At 38.0% G+C, this 16,776-nt stretch overlaps 2 protein-coding genes across 3 annotated transcripts in view; one reads left to right on the forward strand and one right to left on the reverse strand.

The window, feature by feature from the left end:
- Positions 1–16,776, reverse strand: part of LOC126762743 (F-box/LRR-repeat protein 7) — a 346,320-nt gene that overhangs the window by 151,418 nt on the left and 178,126 nt on the right. The window lies entirely within an intron of this gene.
- LOC126762687 (atrial natriuretic peptide receptor 1) overlaps positions 6,080–16,776 on the forward strand; it is a 188,038-nt gene continuing 177,341 nt past the window's right edge. For both annotated transcript variants that reach the window (XM_050479624.1, XM_050479633.1), the window contains exon 1: positions 6,080–6,649. The gene's annotated coding sequence lies outside the window, so the exon portion shown is untranslated. The remainder of the gene's footprint in view (positions 6,650–16,776) is intronic.

Consider the following 16,776-nt stretch of genomic DNA (forward strand, 5'->3'; position numbering starts at 1 on the left):
TCCACCCATTAGGCTCTGCAACGCTTTATACACACACACACTTCCAAACACAAATCTAGATAAACCGAACAAAGGCAGAACAAAAACAAAAACAACAGCCCCAAATGTACGTCTAAAGCTTTTCGTTTACCTCCAAATAAGAAGTGAAGAGTAAAAATAAAATAAAAATATCTTAATTTTTTTGCTAATGGTTTCTAAACTTTGTAATTTTGTGAATAATGTAAAATATAAGAGAATAAAGAAAACAAAAAAATATATAAAAAATAAAAATAAAACAAAATATAAAATGTAAATATGAGAAATTTTTAATTTATGTGTTGAGCGTAAGGAGCTTTATTTGCTAGAAAGAAGATTATATTGATATTTAGTTAGCTTACTTTGACTCTTCCAACAGCTTGAGCGACACTGGAGAGAAAAATACACTGTTTCACCAATTTTACAATATCGATTTGAAAGCAAGGCATCATTGAAAAAAAATTCTTACAAAGGTCAATTGAAAAGTCCCCAGCCTATCATAGTAAATAACATTTATTTGTCCAAATTCGCTTTTTTCTATTCTACATAGCTCCCTACAAGGGTAATACACTGATTATAACAACCCTCCAACTTCCCGATACCATTTTTGAAACACGGTTTGTCCTTTGCTTCAAAATAGGCCTCGATTTCGCCGATCACCTCTTCATTCGACGAACATTTCTTCCCAGCGAACATTTTTTTCACATCTGCCAACAGAAAATAGGCGCTGTGGGCCAGATCTGGAGAATACAGTGCATGCGGAAGTAATTTGAATCCCAATTCATGCATTTTTGCCAACATTTTCAACGACTTGTGCAACGGTGGATTGTCTTTGCGAAGCTGCTTTTTCTCTTTCTTTAAATGCAGCCGTTTTACGGCAATTTTGTTCTTCAAACGGACCAATAATGCTTTATAATAGTCGCTGTTGATAAGCCTTTCTTTGCTCAGGTAGTCAATAAAAATTATTCCATGTGCATACCAAAATACAGGCGCTCTAAGCTTGCCAGCAGACTGTTTCGTTTTTCCATGCTTTGAAGCGAGTTCATCGTGTGCAGTCCACTCGGATGACTGTCGATTTGACTTCGGAGCCATATTTCATCCATTGTCACATATCGATGCAAAAACTCGGGTTTATTACGCTTGAACATCTCCAAACACTGCTCCGAATCATCATCTCGTCGTTGTTTTTGGTCAAAAAGGAACTCGCGCGGCACCCACTTTGCACAAAGCTTTCTCATACTTAAATGTTCATGAATGGTATGATGCACGCATTCAGTTGATATCTTTGAAGTGCCTGCTATCTCTACAACGTCACTTTACCGACATTTAAAATTATTTTGTGGACTTTTTTGATGTCTTTTACCACGGCTAAAGTTAACATTTGATGGTTGATTTTCTTGCGCAGTGTCTATAAACGCTACAGAGAGAAGCCAGAGAAGAGAAAAGACACAAAAATGTGGCAAACTCATCTAAACAACGCTGAACACACATACTGATACCGGTCATTTAATAGTGGATAGGCACACGACATGGGGACCTTGATTTCCATCAGGCGCTTAGAAGCTGCATCTACAGATTTCACAATGACTTTAGTCCCAACTGTTCGACGTATACCTAGCATATATTAGAGAAGACTCTGAACATGTATTATTTTACGTCGCTTGCTTTTTAATAAAAGGGAAATATTTAACTCAATACTCGAAATGCAGTTTTACGGTAAAAATTTTATGGCAGTCATGTGTCAATCCATTGAGGATTAGAAAGCTGTTAGCAACGTGCACTTTTTCAATAGATGAGGCAGGCATCCGTCAATAGTGTGTCTTCCACGAAGTCATACTTAATCAGCGTGGTTTCGTGGGAGAGTCTCTAAATTTTTATTTTTGCGCACCTGCGTCCCATTCTGTGAAGATTTTTGCTCTATGTGTGACCTGATAGGATAACAACTGAGTTGTGCAAAAGTTGATTTCTCCGAATTTCCGGCTTGTCCATAAGCTTAGCTCTTTTATTAGTTTGAACGTCTATCTGCCGCGACTTTCATTCTCTCACGCTCGTTGCCATGTTGTTATTGTATCCTTCTTTATTTGTCGTACTGCGACCTTGTTATAACATAACTTTTCCTTTCCTTTACCAAAAGGTCGATTGGGATATTACCGCTAATAACTAATATTACATCACCTGCCACTGTCCGGTAGGCTGATGCAATTCTGAGATAGTCGGTTTTTCGTTTTAAGCACATCTGCCCAGATCTGAGCTCCGGTTAATAGGACGCTGATTGTCGTCGACATTAAGAGGTTCGTCTTTTCTTGGCTGGGGCCTCCTATGTTGGCCATTAGTCTGCTGAGGTGGGAGGTGATTTTCGCTTCTTGTTTCCTGCGGCATGCTGGATTTGTACCCAGAAGGTTCGTCTGTGGTCCAGTCTTACACCTACATAGGTCTGTAGGTTACTGCTTTTGGTGTCCTAAGAATTTCTTATTTCGAGAGGTATGTGCTTATTTGTTTGTTTGCAGTAGTAGCTCTGTTTTTTCGAAGCGAGCTGGAGGTTGTCCCATGCTTGCGTCCGTATAATAGCCTAATTAAGCTTCCTTCGCACTTCTTCTGTGCCATTTCAAGTTTTAGTATAGCGTCATAGCTGATGTTTCACAAATCCTAGAATGGATCCTTGTGCCGCTGCTGACTTGACCACTATCAGTCGTGATCCCGCCCTAGTTTGATACAGCAGTTTTCTGTTACTAAAGTAGCTCTGCTTCAGAGCTCAAAGGTAGTTGCGGATATTAAAGCTTTTTCGAGAGCGCCTATCATATCCACCCATCTAGCGCTGTTGAAGGCGTTTCGGACATCTAAAGTCGCCATCAATACTATCCTTTTTTATTTATGCCATTTACGCTGTGCGGCTTCTACGCTTTCATCGATGTATTTCATAGCTCCTAGAGTTGATCTTCAGGGTCTGGAGCGATGTTGTCTAAGGGGGAGTCTTCCAACTTCGTTGATAGCCGCTTCACGTTTAGATTTAAGTAGCCTTTCACAGAGCTTTCCCGCTGTGTCAAGGATTTTTGTAAAAAGCGCCGCCATTTTGCTAAGTATTATTGTTTTTGACCATAAATCATTGTACGGAGAAGATAGATCACTTTTTTTTAGCAGCAGTGTCGTAGGTAGTCTACCTGATTGATGGATCTCATAGAACATTGTTAATTCTTGTTTTTATGCCTTTATACTTGATAAAATATTACTTTCAACGCTGGTCGTCTTCTAAATTATGTAACTCTATAATTTATATGAAGAATAATTATCTACTTCGAATCTTTTCTTAGCACAGTCGTCTCTATGTAGCCAGAAAGGAGCAGATTTTGTATTCTGACCGAACTTATGGAACAAAAATTGTTAAAAACAAAGCAACTGATTATTTTTGCCTTACCAGGGTAACCTCGAAGAAACAGTTATAATATAATTTTGTAAAAATATTTCTGAGCATATTTGCAATCGGAATGTGATACCTGGGCGTGTATGAAAAATATTAAAAGCAAATTCAATTGTTATATTGAAATAAATATGAAAATTGATGAATAATTTTCGCTGCAATTGTTGTAGGAAAAGGAGTAAAGAAAAGCCTCATACACTGTTATAGTATTATTCGTTTAAGCCGTATCTGATAAAATGCTCCACTGTCGTACATGGCGTATGAGTAACGTGCCGGACGTGCCAGACGAATCAAAGCTTTGTGTCGTTGGTTTTAAAAATATTTTCACTTACTTTTTTTTTAATTTCGAAAATTTTCATTTCTTTCCTTTTTATTTTGTGTCAGAAAGTTTAACTACTTACTTTTTTATTCTCTTTTAATAAATATAAGTATCTGCAGTTAAAAGAAATAGTCATCTTAATTGCTGCTCATGATATTTTCGCAGTATTTTTATTTTGTTATTTTTTTCCAAAAGTAAAAATTAAAACATTGTCTTGTTGTTTGACATCTAGAGCTCAAGCTATAATAGCGTTTAATAAAAAAAAAAATACTTCTCCTATCAACTTTTTAAGAATTTCCTTCATAGTGTGAAACACATACTTCGAAACTGAACTTTAATCAGTTATTTCGCACGGAATTTTCTATTCATTTGGCATATTATTGGCACACGTCACTCATACGCCACGTACGACAATTTTAAACAATGACGTGCACGGCCAAACGTTTGTATAAGCGACAATTTGACAATTTTCATTATAGAATAATTGTTATGAAGTGCTATGCTCGATAAAGTCGGAATAATTTTATAAATATTTTAAAGAAATTAGCAAATTTTTTCACACGCATTCAAAAATAGCATTATTCCATAATATATAGAAACCTTTTTTTATTATTTCTAACTTTATTATTATTGAGTCACAGTGAATTTAGTACTAACCAATAAGCTTTTGTTGAGATGATAGTTTTTAGTTCTAAAAGTAAGTTTAGTAATTAGAAGAAATTTTATTATAACTTTTTAAAACAAAGACGTTAATTTTATTATACCGGTGCATTTCTTATTATATCTAAAATAAAACATGGAAAAAAAAGGGGTTAACAAACAAGCACTTACTTCTCGAGATAAGGATTCTTAGGACACAAAAACGTTAAGACTAATTTAGAGGGCCCTAGGCATGGAAAGAGAAAGATCCTAATGTCGTCGACAATCAGCGTCCTATTATACGGAGCTGAGATCTGGGCAGACGTGCTTAAAAAGAAAAGTCCGCGTAAGTAGCCGTCAGAGTTGCATCACCCTATCGAACAGAGCTAAAGAAATAATCCGATAATAACAAGAGCGCGATAGAACAAATAAAGAAGAATACAATAACAACATGGCAACAAAAATAGGTCAATGAAAGTTACGGCAGATGGACGGCCAGGCTAATAAAAGATCTAGACTCATGGACAAGCTGTAAATTCGAAGAAGTCGACTTTCACATAAGTCAGCTGTTATCCTATCAGGTCACGGATACTTCAAAAAATGCTTCCACAGAACGGGAGAAGTCGAAAAGCCGTCATGCCTATACAACGACGCGGCAAAAGACGACGCTGAACACATAATGAGTGCGTTGGCAACGAGAACGCACCGCCGTCGAAGACATGCTTGTTCTAATAAAAGCGGACAGTTTATATTCAGCGCCATGCTGGGGAGTGAAGCAAACTGGGTGATTATCTAGATCCAATATCGCAGCAATCTTGCTACGTAGCAAAAAGCGGCACCTGGACGCAGATGTAAATTTCTCAATGAGAGAAATGGAATTAGAATCTTACTGGCAGCGATCTTGATGGGCGCATGCCCAGGTTTTTCGTCGACGTCTGTGCACGTTTGGTGCTGGTCGCTGTATTGTTCCGTTGTCGCTTTGTTGCCTTCCTCACATAGGCACGTTCTGCCTCGGTGCAATACCGGTAGAGGTTGTGGACGTTCTCGTCTCTTCGAGATTTATTGGGCGCATGAGGCCTACAGTCGAGGGCTGCGTATTACTATTCACAGCTAACCTACTTATCATAGGTCGTCCACTATCCGGCAGCTATGACCCCGGTAGTAACTTGAACTCAGCCTTCCAACTAATATATTACCAAATTCTATACTTAATATTTGAACTTCGAAAGCTTTATTCATAAATCGAAACAACCGTTAAAAGCTCTGGTAGTTAACAGTCAGTGTTGTTGCAACTCAAGCAATTTTCTTATCAAAATTTTATTTACAGAACATCTCACATCTGACAGAAAGTTCTATTAACACTGCTGCTGTGTTAAATTACCTAACAGGCAACTGTTAACCGACGCTGTTAGCCAATGTTATTTGTCTTCTGCTAACTCACTCATACACCGAAGCCTTTAACAGCTGCACAGCTGCTACTACAGCACTGATAAGCAAGAAAGCGTTGTTATTGTTTTATGTTTCATGTGTATGTGTGCATGGATGTGTGGGTGAGCTTGCCTGTGTGTCTGTGGCGATTTTATTGGAGTTGCAGCAGGGAAGTAACGAAAGTGGTTAATAACATTAGTTTCAGTTCCGCGTCGGTTGCAGCCTTGCGTGCTTCGTACTTCGTGCTTCGTTTTTACCGGTATTACGTCGGCGATTACGTTGCGGAAATCAAGCAAAATCAGTGAAAACGTAATAAAATATACGTTTATTTCGAATAAAATACATAAACGCGTCGCAAATTGTGCGTTTTATAAAGTTATAAATTTTGATGTATCAGAGTGTGTGAACAAAATGTGAAGAATTGAAGTGAAAATTTCCATAGTGTGTGCATAATTTTTGTGTGTCTAAACAACAGTTGTGAATTCGTTGATTTAATTCACAAATTCACATCCAACTGTTATTGAGTGAGCGTGTATTAATTGTTGTAATTTCGTATGAGCTTTTCTTTGCCGGTCATTTGGCACAGTGATGCGTGTTATTGTGTGAAGTTTTGGTGTTTTTGTTGTTGAATTAATTACAAGAATTCATCTGGGCTGTCAGATACTCAAATAAGTATGTTTAAGTGAATCATTTCTTATTAAGAGTAAATCGTTTAATAATAGGATAAAATCTAAAGCGGTTAAATGCGCGTAGCAACAATTTGAAAGGTCAAACAACAACGTTATATACTTAGTTATATCACATCACATGGGGAAGCAGATTTTTAAATAAAGGTAAGCGGTACATCACATAAAAAAAAAAAATAAAAACATTCAAAAATACAAAGAATAAAAACAAAAAAATTAAAATAATATTGCTAAACTTTTATTTTGTAAATATCTTTTTAAGTGAAGGGCTGATATTAAATTTCGCTCAGCCCAAAATTCGTAATTTTTGCTTTACAAAAATATTTTTTTTTTGCTTTTTATTGCGCATTATAAGCCACCGATTAATTGAGCACTGCTAATAAGAAAATAGAAAAAAATATTGTTTACTTCACTTGCACCATAGCAATAATATACTTCGGAAATAAATCCCTTTTTCATACAACGACTTGTGTTTGAACGATTAATTTGCATTTGGTCGATTAATTGTTGCTTCTGACAAAAATCTATGCTAAATTTCGTGAAGATAACTCGTCAAATCAAAAAGTTTTCCATATAAACACTTAATTCCTATCATTCAGTTTGTATGACAGCTATATGTTGCCGCTAATGGGAGACATCCGCCTGAAATCGGCGGCTACAATGAAATATGTGGGGCCCATCCTGGATAGGAAGCTTTCAGGGAAGCCGAATATCGAAGAGCCAGCAAAACCGGTATCAATTGCTCTATACTGGTGTAGAGGAGCCATTGGCAAGAGGTGGGGCCTGTCACCGAAAGTGGTCCTCTGGTTCTATGACACCATAGTCAAGCCCAATAGTCAAGCTTCACAAAGACTATATAAACCAGACCATGCGCGTGCGATCATTGATCAGCCATCTAACCTAACCTAACCTATATGCTATAGTAACCCGATCTGAACCATTTCTACGGAGATTTCATTGCTCTCTTGGACAACAAACCATGCTAAATTTGGTAAAGATATCTCATCAAACGAAATAGTTTTCCTTATAAAGACTTGATTTTGATCGTTTAGACTATGTGACAGCCATACGCTATAGTGGTGAGACATCGTTCATTCCAACAAATGAGCATTTTTTTTGAGAAAACAGGGGCAAAATTTCAGATCGATATATCAAAAAATGAGGGACTAACGTGCTTATACGCCGGCAGACAGATGGCCATGGTTAAATAGACGCAGCTTGTCACGCTGATCATTTATATATCTATACTTATATTCACAATATTTCCTTTTGAGTGCTACAAATTTTGTGACAAACTTAATATAAGCTGTTCAGGATATAAAAATGTCACCTGATGCTGACGGCTTTCTTGAGGTTTCTCTAAGCAATGGCTTATAAGCAGATATCACGGGTACTTTTCCACTTGATACTTATCTTAGAAGAATCATAATTACATATTCTATGCCTCTTCAGTAATCTTAAAAATATAGGAAAAGGCAAGACCGAACATGACTACATGAAGAAAGAAAATTTCAGTTCTAAGTAGAATTGCGTTCTAGCCTTTATCATTGAATTTGAGAGCTAGGGAAGTACTATCGCTACATGGAGAAGAGTAAAGAAATAATACACTGCTCCTTGCAATATCATATAACAACCAGATTATATACCATATAGGGTGCAAAACAAACGGTCTGCCAAAAAATCAACGTATTTCCAAAACAACAACAAAACAATTATGCTAACGACTTTGTGTGCGAAATTTCCATATTTATGCAATTATGAAAACCCACACAAGCATGTGTGCATGAGTGTTGGTTTTATGCGTGCTTATCAATTTAATCGCGTTGTGTGTCACAGCAATATTTCATAATGATTACAGCATTTTCACACTCGATAATTGATGAGCCGGAATGCGAGAGATCGCTTTCTAACCGAAAATGTCAGGAAAAAACCTGCATAATTTGCCTGTGGAATGATAAAGCAATAAATTATGAAGCCAAAAAAATGTGTTCAGTATTTGCTTTGGGCTATTTTAGTAAAGTTAAGTGTAGATAAGCAGAGTTATGATTTATTGATATCGAAAGCGAAAGAGAAAAGTCAGTTTTAAGCGAAAATTTCAATTTTTTTTTTAATTTTTAAATTTTTTAAGTTAGTTTATTGTAAATTAATTTATTTTATTTAAAAAATTTTTATTTTTACTTAATTTTACCTATTTTATTAGTGGCTTTGCAAGTAGATTTTTTTAAGCTAATTTTTTGTAAATCATTTTTTTTTATTTATAATAATAATAATTCATACAACAAAAAAGAGTTTTATTATATAAATACATAAACGCAGCACTGGCTACGAGGCCTTCAGCCACAACTTTTTTTTTTTTTTTTTTTTTTTTTTTTAAATTTAAAAAACTAATAGCTTTGCAAGGTGGTTGACCGCATTTAACTTATGATTTTTAGTAAAAATTTTCACGTTATATACACCAATCTTTAATAATATTTTTTTTTTAACGAAAATACTCACAATTTGCTCAGAAACTAATAACAGCGCCACTTTAAGCATCATGCAATCAACAATCAAATTAGACACGTAATTTGTAGATTGTGTGCGGCAAATTTGCACACAAATTTATTTGTAACTAAGCATCTTAAGCACGCTCAGCAAACGTGCGATGCCGCAGTTGACGCGGCGTATGAGCAACCAACCAATCGTTGGCGCCGGCTTGGCCAACAAGAAACATCAATTTCCTGCGTCTACCGCTTGTTTACCGTGTCTAACAAGATCTGTCAATCGTTGAACTATGCTGCTTTTGTTGTTATTGTTGTTGCTATTCTGGCATATGGCAGTGTCTCCCATTTGTTTTCATCTTGTAAGTATTGTGGACTTCTTTGGCCTACCTTCACAATTTGCATAGTCTCTAAATTATACATATACCTAAGCTTACATTACATATGTATGTGTGGGTGTTCGATTTGGGGAAATGTCCGCTGAGTGCCAAAAATTTTGAAATCAACAGCACACGCGCTCAGTAAATAACATTCAATATGGAGGAAACAGATTTTCGACTGTGACCGACATTACGTAACCAACGACTGGTCGATTGGCATCCTAAAGCTTACAGTGAAACATGGGTGCATTGAACATATGTACATTGGTGGGAAAGTGAGTATTACTATCTATTATTTTATTCCACTAAGTAAATAAAAGAGTGCACATCACTCGCAGAAGTAAACTTTATTTTAACGTTAGTCAAATTTACACTTCTAGCAGAGGCCCAAACAAAACCCGAATATGAGGTGAGTGAGCTCAAAATGGAAAACTGGATAAAAGGATTTAAAGAGTAATGAAGAGACGGCGGGTATTGGGTTCACAGGCATATAGGTATTGACTCTGGCCTTTCAAAGGTGGTCTATAAAGTTCGAATAATGTTAGTAATAATAATAATAATAACAGTATCAGAGTCACAAATATCAAACTGTCAAACTAAATATGATGAGTTATATTAACATAAGTCCTATACCTTACCGCGGCCTCATATGCCAGAACTGCCAAAATGTAGAACATTTCATGAAAATGACAAAACAAAAGGCAGTTACTTCAATTGAATTCGGATAACTTTCCACGAGTGAATATTTCAGGCGGCATATTTGAGGTTCTTGGTGAGAAGGAAAAATTCTGAAATTTTTTTGAAAAGCTTTCTAATGTTATAAGTGTGACCAACTGCAGCTAGACCCTCGACGGTTGACTCTCATCAATCAACTAACTAATGCGTGTCAGTCAACCGTGTGTCAATGACAGTGGAGAGTACGGATTCCGCTAACTAGCTTCGGTTTCTCAGTTAGCTTTCCCAAGGCAGAAGTAATTCCAGAAATTGTAAAGCTAAAGAGAATATGTGAGCTTTGCATGCTATTCAAATCAACGTCTTCAAAATTAGTCCACGTTTTAATCTATTTACTGCTATTCCTGAGGTTTATACTATAAAAGCTAAGAAACAATTAAACTCTTTTTGCCCGTTCCTTGAGTTTTATACTTAGGCGCACAAGCCGTATCCAGATTCTGAACCGTACCTAACACTGACTATTGGATCCACGTAACTGATATAGATTTGGATATTTTTCCAAATGCTGGGCAGCATTCCTTAGGTTAGGTTAAGTTATGTATATAGACTGCTTTTCGCGACTCCACGAATAATCGCACTTGGACTGTTAGAGACGCTTGACTGTTATGACACCCAGAACACCTAAGTACTAATCCAAAAGACCGTCGTGAATCTACAAAGTGCGTAGAGCCAGCCACAAATTTATTGAGCTTACTAATATCTTCGCCAGCCAATTTGGCAGGTTAATAGAAAGTATGGCAATCAAGATGTTTCAATCCTAGTCTGGGATAGCGAAGAAGAAAGTGTCTAGATATTTCCACCTTAACTTCCTCCCTGCAACTTTGACAAGTTGCGTCCTCTTAAAACTTTAGCCTCACCGCGTCAGTGCTAATGGTACAATGTCCAGTTAGGACGCCTATTATTCAAGCCATGTGAACCTTACTAGGTGCGAGTAGTTCAATGGATCTTTTGCGTTCCACTCTAAGCGAGAAGGCTTTCGCAAACCCACAAGCTCTAGTTGCTGGCCATCGTTTGCTGACCTCGTACGAGACCCACAGACCGTACACTTGCTTGTTTCCATTCTAATGGGATTTGAGTAAAAGCTCTCTTTCGACGATTCCGCTAAGACCAGGTACGCAGACAAGTTTGTCCGTTCACACGACAGTCGGATGTTTATCCCGCCAAGAACTGTCAACTAGGCAGAATTTGGCCGCTACAACAATAAGAACAACGAGTTTAATATGGAAACAGCTGGATGCCAGAGATAGTGAGGTCATTTACTCTTTGATTAACTTTGAACTTTGTCAGATAGCTCGAGGCCTGTACAGTGATGCATACCTTCCTAAAAGAAGATACTACAGTGGTCTGGCTGTCTGAAATACGAGTTGATTGAGACCTCCCGGCAGAAGGCACTCCCTCCAACCTTCCTTAAAACTACATAGTTTCTATGTTTTTTATCGCAGAAAAAAGTGATTAGGTTGCTTGATCCAAATTCAGTGTTCCAACCGACCATTGTAGTTTCCGACGAAGGTTTATGTTGTTCCAATTAGTTACATCTCTTCCTTCCTTGGTCATCAAGTCAGTTGTCGTAAGTCATTAGTTAGTAATGATATAAAAAGCTTTAGCTTGAAAATTTTTATGACGATGACCTCATTCTATGAAGATGAAATGAACGCATTTTCACATTTGCTAATTAAACGGAGCAAATTCAATTAACCGTTTAGTTATAACCGTATTAATACGTTACATCCTGTGATACCGTACTACATTTATAAGAGACTTAAGGCTGAGTGGTCGTTAGGTTATAATACAAATGTATATATACATATGTATATACGAGGACTATTAAAATACTTTCAGCGCGTGCATTCCTTGTGTGTATCGAGGGTGCTCAAACGTAGGCAGACGGAAACGTAAAATAGCTATGTAAGTATTACGTTTCGCTTTACGTCCGTCTAACAAAGGGGCTGAGTGTGCTCACCATTGAAAGAAAACCAACAAAGATAGCCACAGCCAAAAGAGGATGTGGGAAACCTGAATGTCACTTTTCTACCAAGCGTAACATGACTGTTGACAATCATACATACATACATAAAGACATATTAAAGATACATACATACATATATGCGGTCAGTTTCAGCTCGTGCTTCGGAGAAATTGCGTTTAAAACAAGCAAACACGTTTACAAGTTAGCTATATACTTTACATAGGGGTATTGCATACATATTGTGTAAAAAGAATTCTATCTTGATTTTGCTGTCAATAAAAATGACAACTAAATGCTATAGCGGTCCGATCAGAACAATTTGTTTGGAGATTGCGGCGCTGCTTAGGACAAAAGTCCATGAAAGTCCAAATTCTGTGAAAATATCTTGTCAAACTAAAAAGGTTTCCATACACGGACTTGATTGCGCAATCGACCATAAGTCTTCCGCAGAACCTTTCTATCGAAAACTCGTAACGCCGCCTCATCAGAGTTTGTCATCGTCCAAGCCTCTGCACAATATAGCAGAACGGGAGTAATGAGTGACTTATAGAGTTTGGTCTTTATTAGTCGAGAGAGGACTTTCCTTCTCAATTTCCTACTCAGTCCCAAGCTGGCAAGAGTTATTCTCCGTTGGATTTCGAGGCTTTTAGTTTAGAGGTCGCACGTCTAAAACACTGGAGAAGTGTTTTCCGACTATCGTAACATAATCGATCTGGTTGGTGGCATTTCGATCCAGAAACAACCAGGTAGCTTGATAAATTTTTTTATGCTAGAATCTAGTACTACAAGCAACCACATTTCGGGCCCCAGCGAGGTCGATCAGCCTCAACCCATTTGGGGATGTTTCATCATGGAGTCTGAATTTACCGATCATTGTGCCAAAGATACCTTCTTTGCCCACCCTGGCGTTGAAGTCGCTGAGCATGGTTATGACATCGTGGCGAGGGCAGCAATCAGAGGTGCGCTCCAAGCGCTTATAGAAGGCATTTTTGTTCACTCCATCCTTCCTTTCCGTCGGGCGTGGGCGTAAATCAGCGATATGTTGAAGAACTTCGCTTTGTTGCGGATTGTGGCTAGACGCTCATCCACTGGCGTGAATGCCAGAACTCGTCGACGGTGTCTCTCTCCCACACGAATCACACATCAAATTTGCGGTTCTTTACATGGCCACTGTAGTAAATGCCACAAGGGCCTACTCACCTCATTCCTTGTGCCGTCCATCGCATTTCTTGAACGGCGGTGACGTCAGCCTATTCTCCAACGAGAACATCACACGCGAACGGCAGTTGCCATTGGTTCAACTGCTTCACTATGTTGACCGCTGTCTAAAAATGATGACAGTTTTTTCCTGATTAAACTCTTCCCTTCATCTGCGTCAGATAACCTGCGGTTGAAGAACAAATGCTTACTATTTGGAGTTTTAAAAGCTTGTCTATCGTAAATGATCGACTACTGAAGCTATGACAAATGCAAAGATCGCTATAGAGCTGCAAACTACCGAAAAGTTTGTTTAAAGAGGTCTGCAGCCAATTTCTGGCAAAATGAAGCTCTTACAGTTTCTCAGGGAGAATATGTAGCTGACACGCCAAGGTTCTGAGGAGATTTTTGTGGTGTAGCTTTGGGTAGTATATAATATTTATGTACTAAATACGAAAAGCAATAGCGCAGACCAAATGCTGTCCGACGTCGACCAAATTTTACATTTCACAAGCTTTCACCCCTGTTTCACATGAATTTACACTCCACCTCAACGATGGTCCTCACAACTTTGAGACATTTCTTAAATATTTGCGCATCTAATCGAGCTTGAACTGTGTTCAAACAACACCTGCACATGTCTGCTATGCAAACCTGCACTAAGCAAAGCATTACGAGAATACAGCTTTGCAAAGGAAGCAAATTTAAACAGACTTAAGTACATATGTCTGCATGACTAGCACACACAAGCAACGACGCCATGATTTCCACTAACCCTGCTTTGAAGGTAAAGCAAATATTTTAGTTTTCAACACGTTTGTTTGCACTGTTATGTAAATATGCCCTCAAATAGCACTGCATGTAAATTCGGCAATGCTTCCGACAACAATATACGATTTCAAAATGTCAACTTGCGGCTATTGATTGATAGTTACGATTATTAATGTGCAGCCAGTATGGTAATTCGATAGTTTACAATTATTTTGTTAATGACGGTGCTAGGTGTGTCAGCTGAAGGCAACAGACAGCCAACAGACTATGTAAACTACGCTCCCTTTTGTTCTCAAATTTCTAAAGTCTATTATTATAATTAATTATTATCAATTATTATTTATACTGACGGACTGTAGGTTGCTTCCTTGGCTGGAAGGTTAGTGGTTGTGTATACAAGAACTGTCAACCAAACGAGGCTGTAACCTTGTACCTGGAGAAGTGTAATTGGTTCGGATTTGGCTTAAGTGACCTTTCGAAATTTTGACGGACTAAAGTCTGATAGTGAACCAGAACAAGACGAAATAGCTCCTGTCATCAAACAAACAATCGTCGCACTCACTACTAAGTACCCACGTCACTGTTGACAGCCACAACTTCGAGGTCGCAGATAATTTCGTTTATATTGGAACTAGTATTAACACTAATAATGTCAGCCACGATATTCTACGCAGATTAGCACCTGTTGGCGTTGCTTCGGACTAAGTAGGCAAATGAGAAGTAAAATCTTCTCTCGACGAACAAAACCTAAACTCAATTAATCACTCATTATTGCCGTCCTGGACGATGACATCAACTGATGAGGCGGCGTTACGAGTTTCCGAGAAAAAGGTTTTGCGAAAGATTCATGGTCCTTTGCGAATTGGCCACGGCGTATATCGCAGTCAATGGAACGATGAGCTGTATGAGATATACGACGATATTGACATAGTTCAGCGAAGATAGCGGCTAGGCATGCTAGGTTATGTCATTGAATGGATGAAAACATTCCAGCTCTGAAAGTATTCGACGCGGTATCCGTCGGGGAAAGTAAAGGAAAAGGTAGACCTCCATTCCGTCGGAAAGACAAGGTGAACCAGGCGCTGTTGTTAACTCGGCTATAATTGCGAAGGCGGTATCCACGCCAGTATAGAAGAAGAAAGCTTGCTATCTTTGCTATAGGGGTTCCCTATTCAAGTGCGACCAAGTTTATAACATAACAGGTCACTGATAAGTCCTCTGAATACTTTGGTAAAACACATTTTTTATTCAACGTAGTTCCCTTCTTCCCTTTTCGATACCATTTTTGAAGTACAATTGTCCTATGCTTCAAAATAGGTCACCTCTTCGAAACCTCTCCGACGAAAAATTCCAGCGAATATTCTTGTAAGATCAGATAACAGAAAATAGTCGCTGCGAACCAGATCTGAGGAATACGGTATATGCGGAAGTAACTGGAAGCCCAATTCATGGATTTTTGCCATTGTTTTTAGTTACTTGTGTCACAGTGCTTTGTTTTGGAGGAACAGCACTTTATTTTTCTTCAAATGAGGGCATTTTTCGTCCTTCAAACGGTCCAAAAATAATATGTAATAGTCGCTTCCTTCATCAAAGGGTCCAATAGTAGTCGCTGTTGATGGTCCTATTTCTCAATCTAGTCAATAAAAACTATTCCATGTACATCCCAAAATACGGACGCCCTAACACTGCCTTGCCTGGTCGACTGTAGCTATTTTATATGGAGCGGATTCAACGTGCTTAGTCCCTTCGGATGGCTGTCGATTGGACTTTGAAGTGAACTGATGGTGCCATATTTTCTCCGTTGGCACATACCGATACAAAAACTCACGTTTATTATGTTTGAATATCTCCAAACACTGCTCCGAATCATCAACTTGTTGATTGTTTTTGGTGAAAAGTAAGCTCGCGCGGCATCACTTTGCACAGAGCTTTCGCATAACCAATTACTACTTCAAAATATATTCAATACGTTCCTTGATATAGTTAGAGTTTTAGCTCTCTCGAGCAACTTCACTTTATGGGCATCCGCAATAATTTTGTGAACTTTTTCGATGTTTTTGTCGATAACAACCTCTTTTCGGCGTCAACTTTCTTCATTGTTTTCGGTGCTCATTTCGCATTCTTCAAACTTGGCCAACCACTTTTCAACGATTGAATTCCCTAGTGCAGAGTGCAAGTAATAATTATAAAACCAAACCTTGGCTTCAACAGTATTTTTTTCTCACAAAAAGCAATGCTTTATTAATACACGAATTTCCTTTTAATCCATTTTTTCCACAATAACGAAAGTTGCTTCACTCAAAATGATATAATTCACAAACTAAAGACCCGACAATTGTCAAATTTTTACACGCACCTTTTGAAGGTTAAGGCTAATTAAAAATCATATGGATTTAATTCTTGTAGCAGCAACTATTTGTCTGGCCGGACATTTTCCCTGACTTGGCGACGATGCGTTCTTCGAGATTGCTTTGCGAAGCTTGCCACCCTAGTGATAAGAGCATAGTAGAAAGAACCTTAAGCTGTTAACCGTAGAAGAAACTAAGAGCTATCGTGAACCAATGAAAGAAGCGCTTATGTTTTCCATTTTGGATTGTACACAGATATACTCGTACTACAATTAGTATGTGTGTACTGGCAGTACTCGGCTCATAAAGTTCATTGTTTGAGTTGTGAATCTGACATTTTCTGCATTTACCCGTTGTCGTTTTTGTGTGCATTCATACTCGTAATAATGTCATGAGTACG

The sequence above is a fragment of the Bactrocera neohumeralis genome, chromosome 2 (genome assembly GCF_024586455.1).
Source record: "Bactrocera neohumeralis isolate Rockhampton chromosome 2, APGP_CSIRO_Bneo_wtdbg2-racon-allhic-juicebox.fasta_v2, whole genome shotgun sequence".
Taxonomy (NCBI): domain Eukaryota; kingdom Metazoa; phylum Arthropoda; class Insecta; order Diptera; family Tephritidae; genus Bactrocera; species Bactrocera neohumeralis.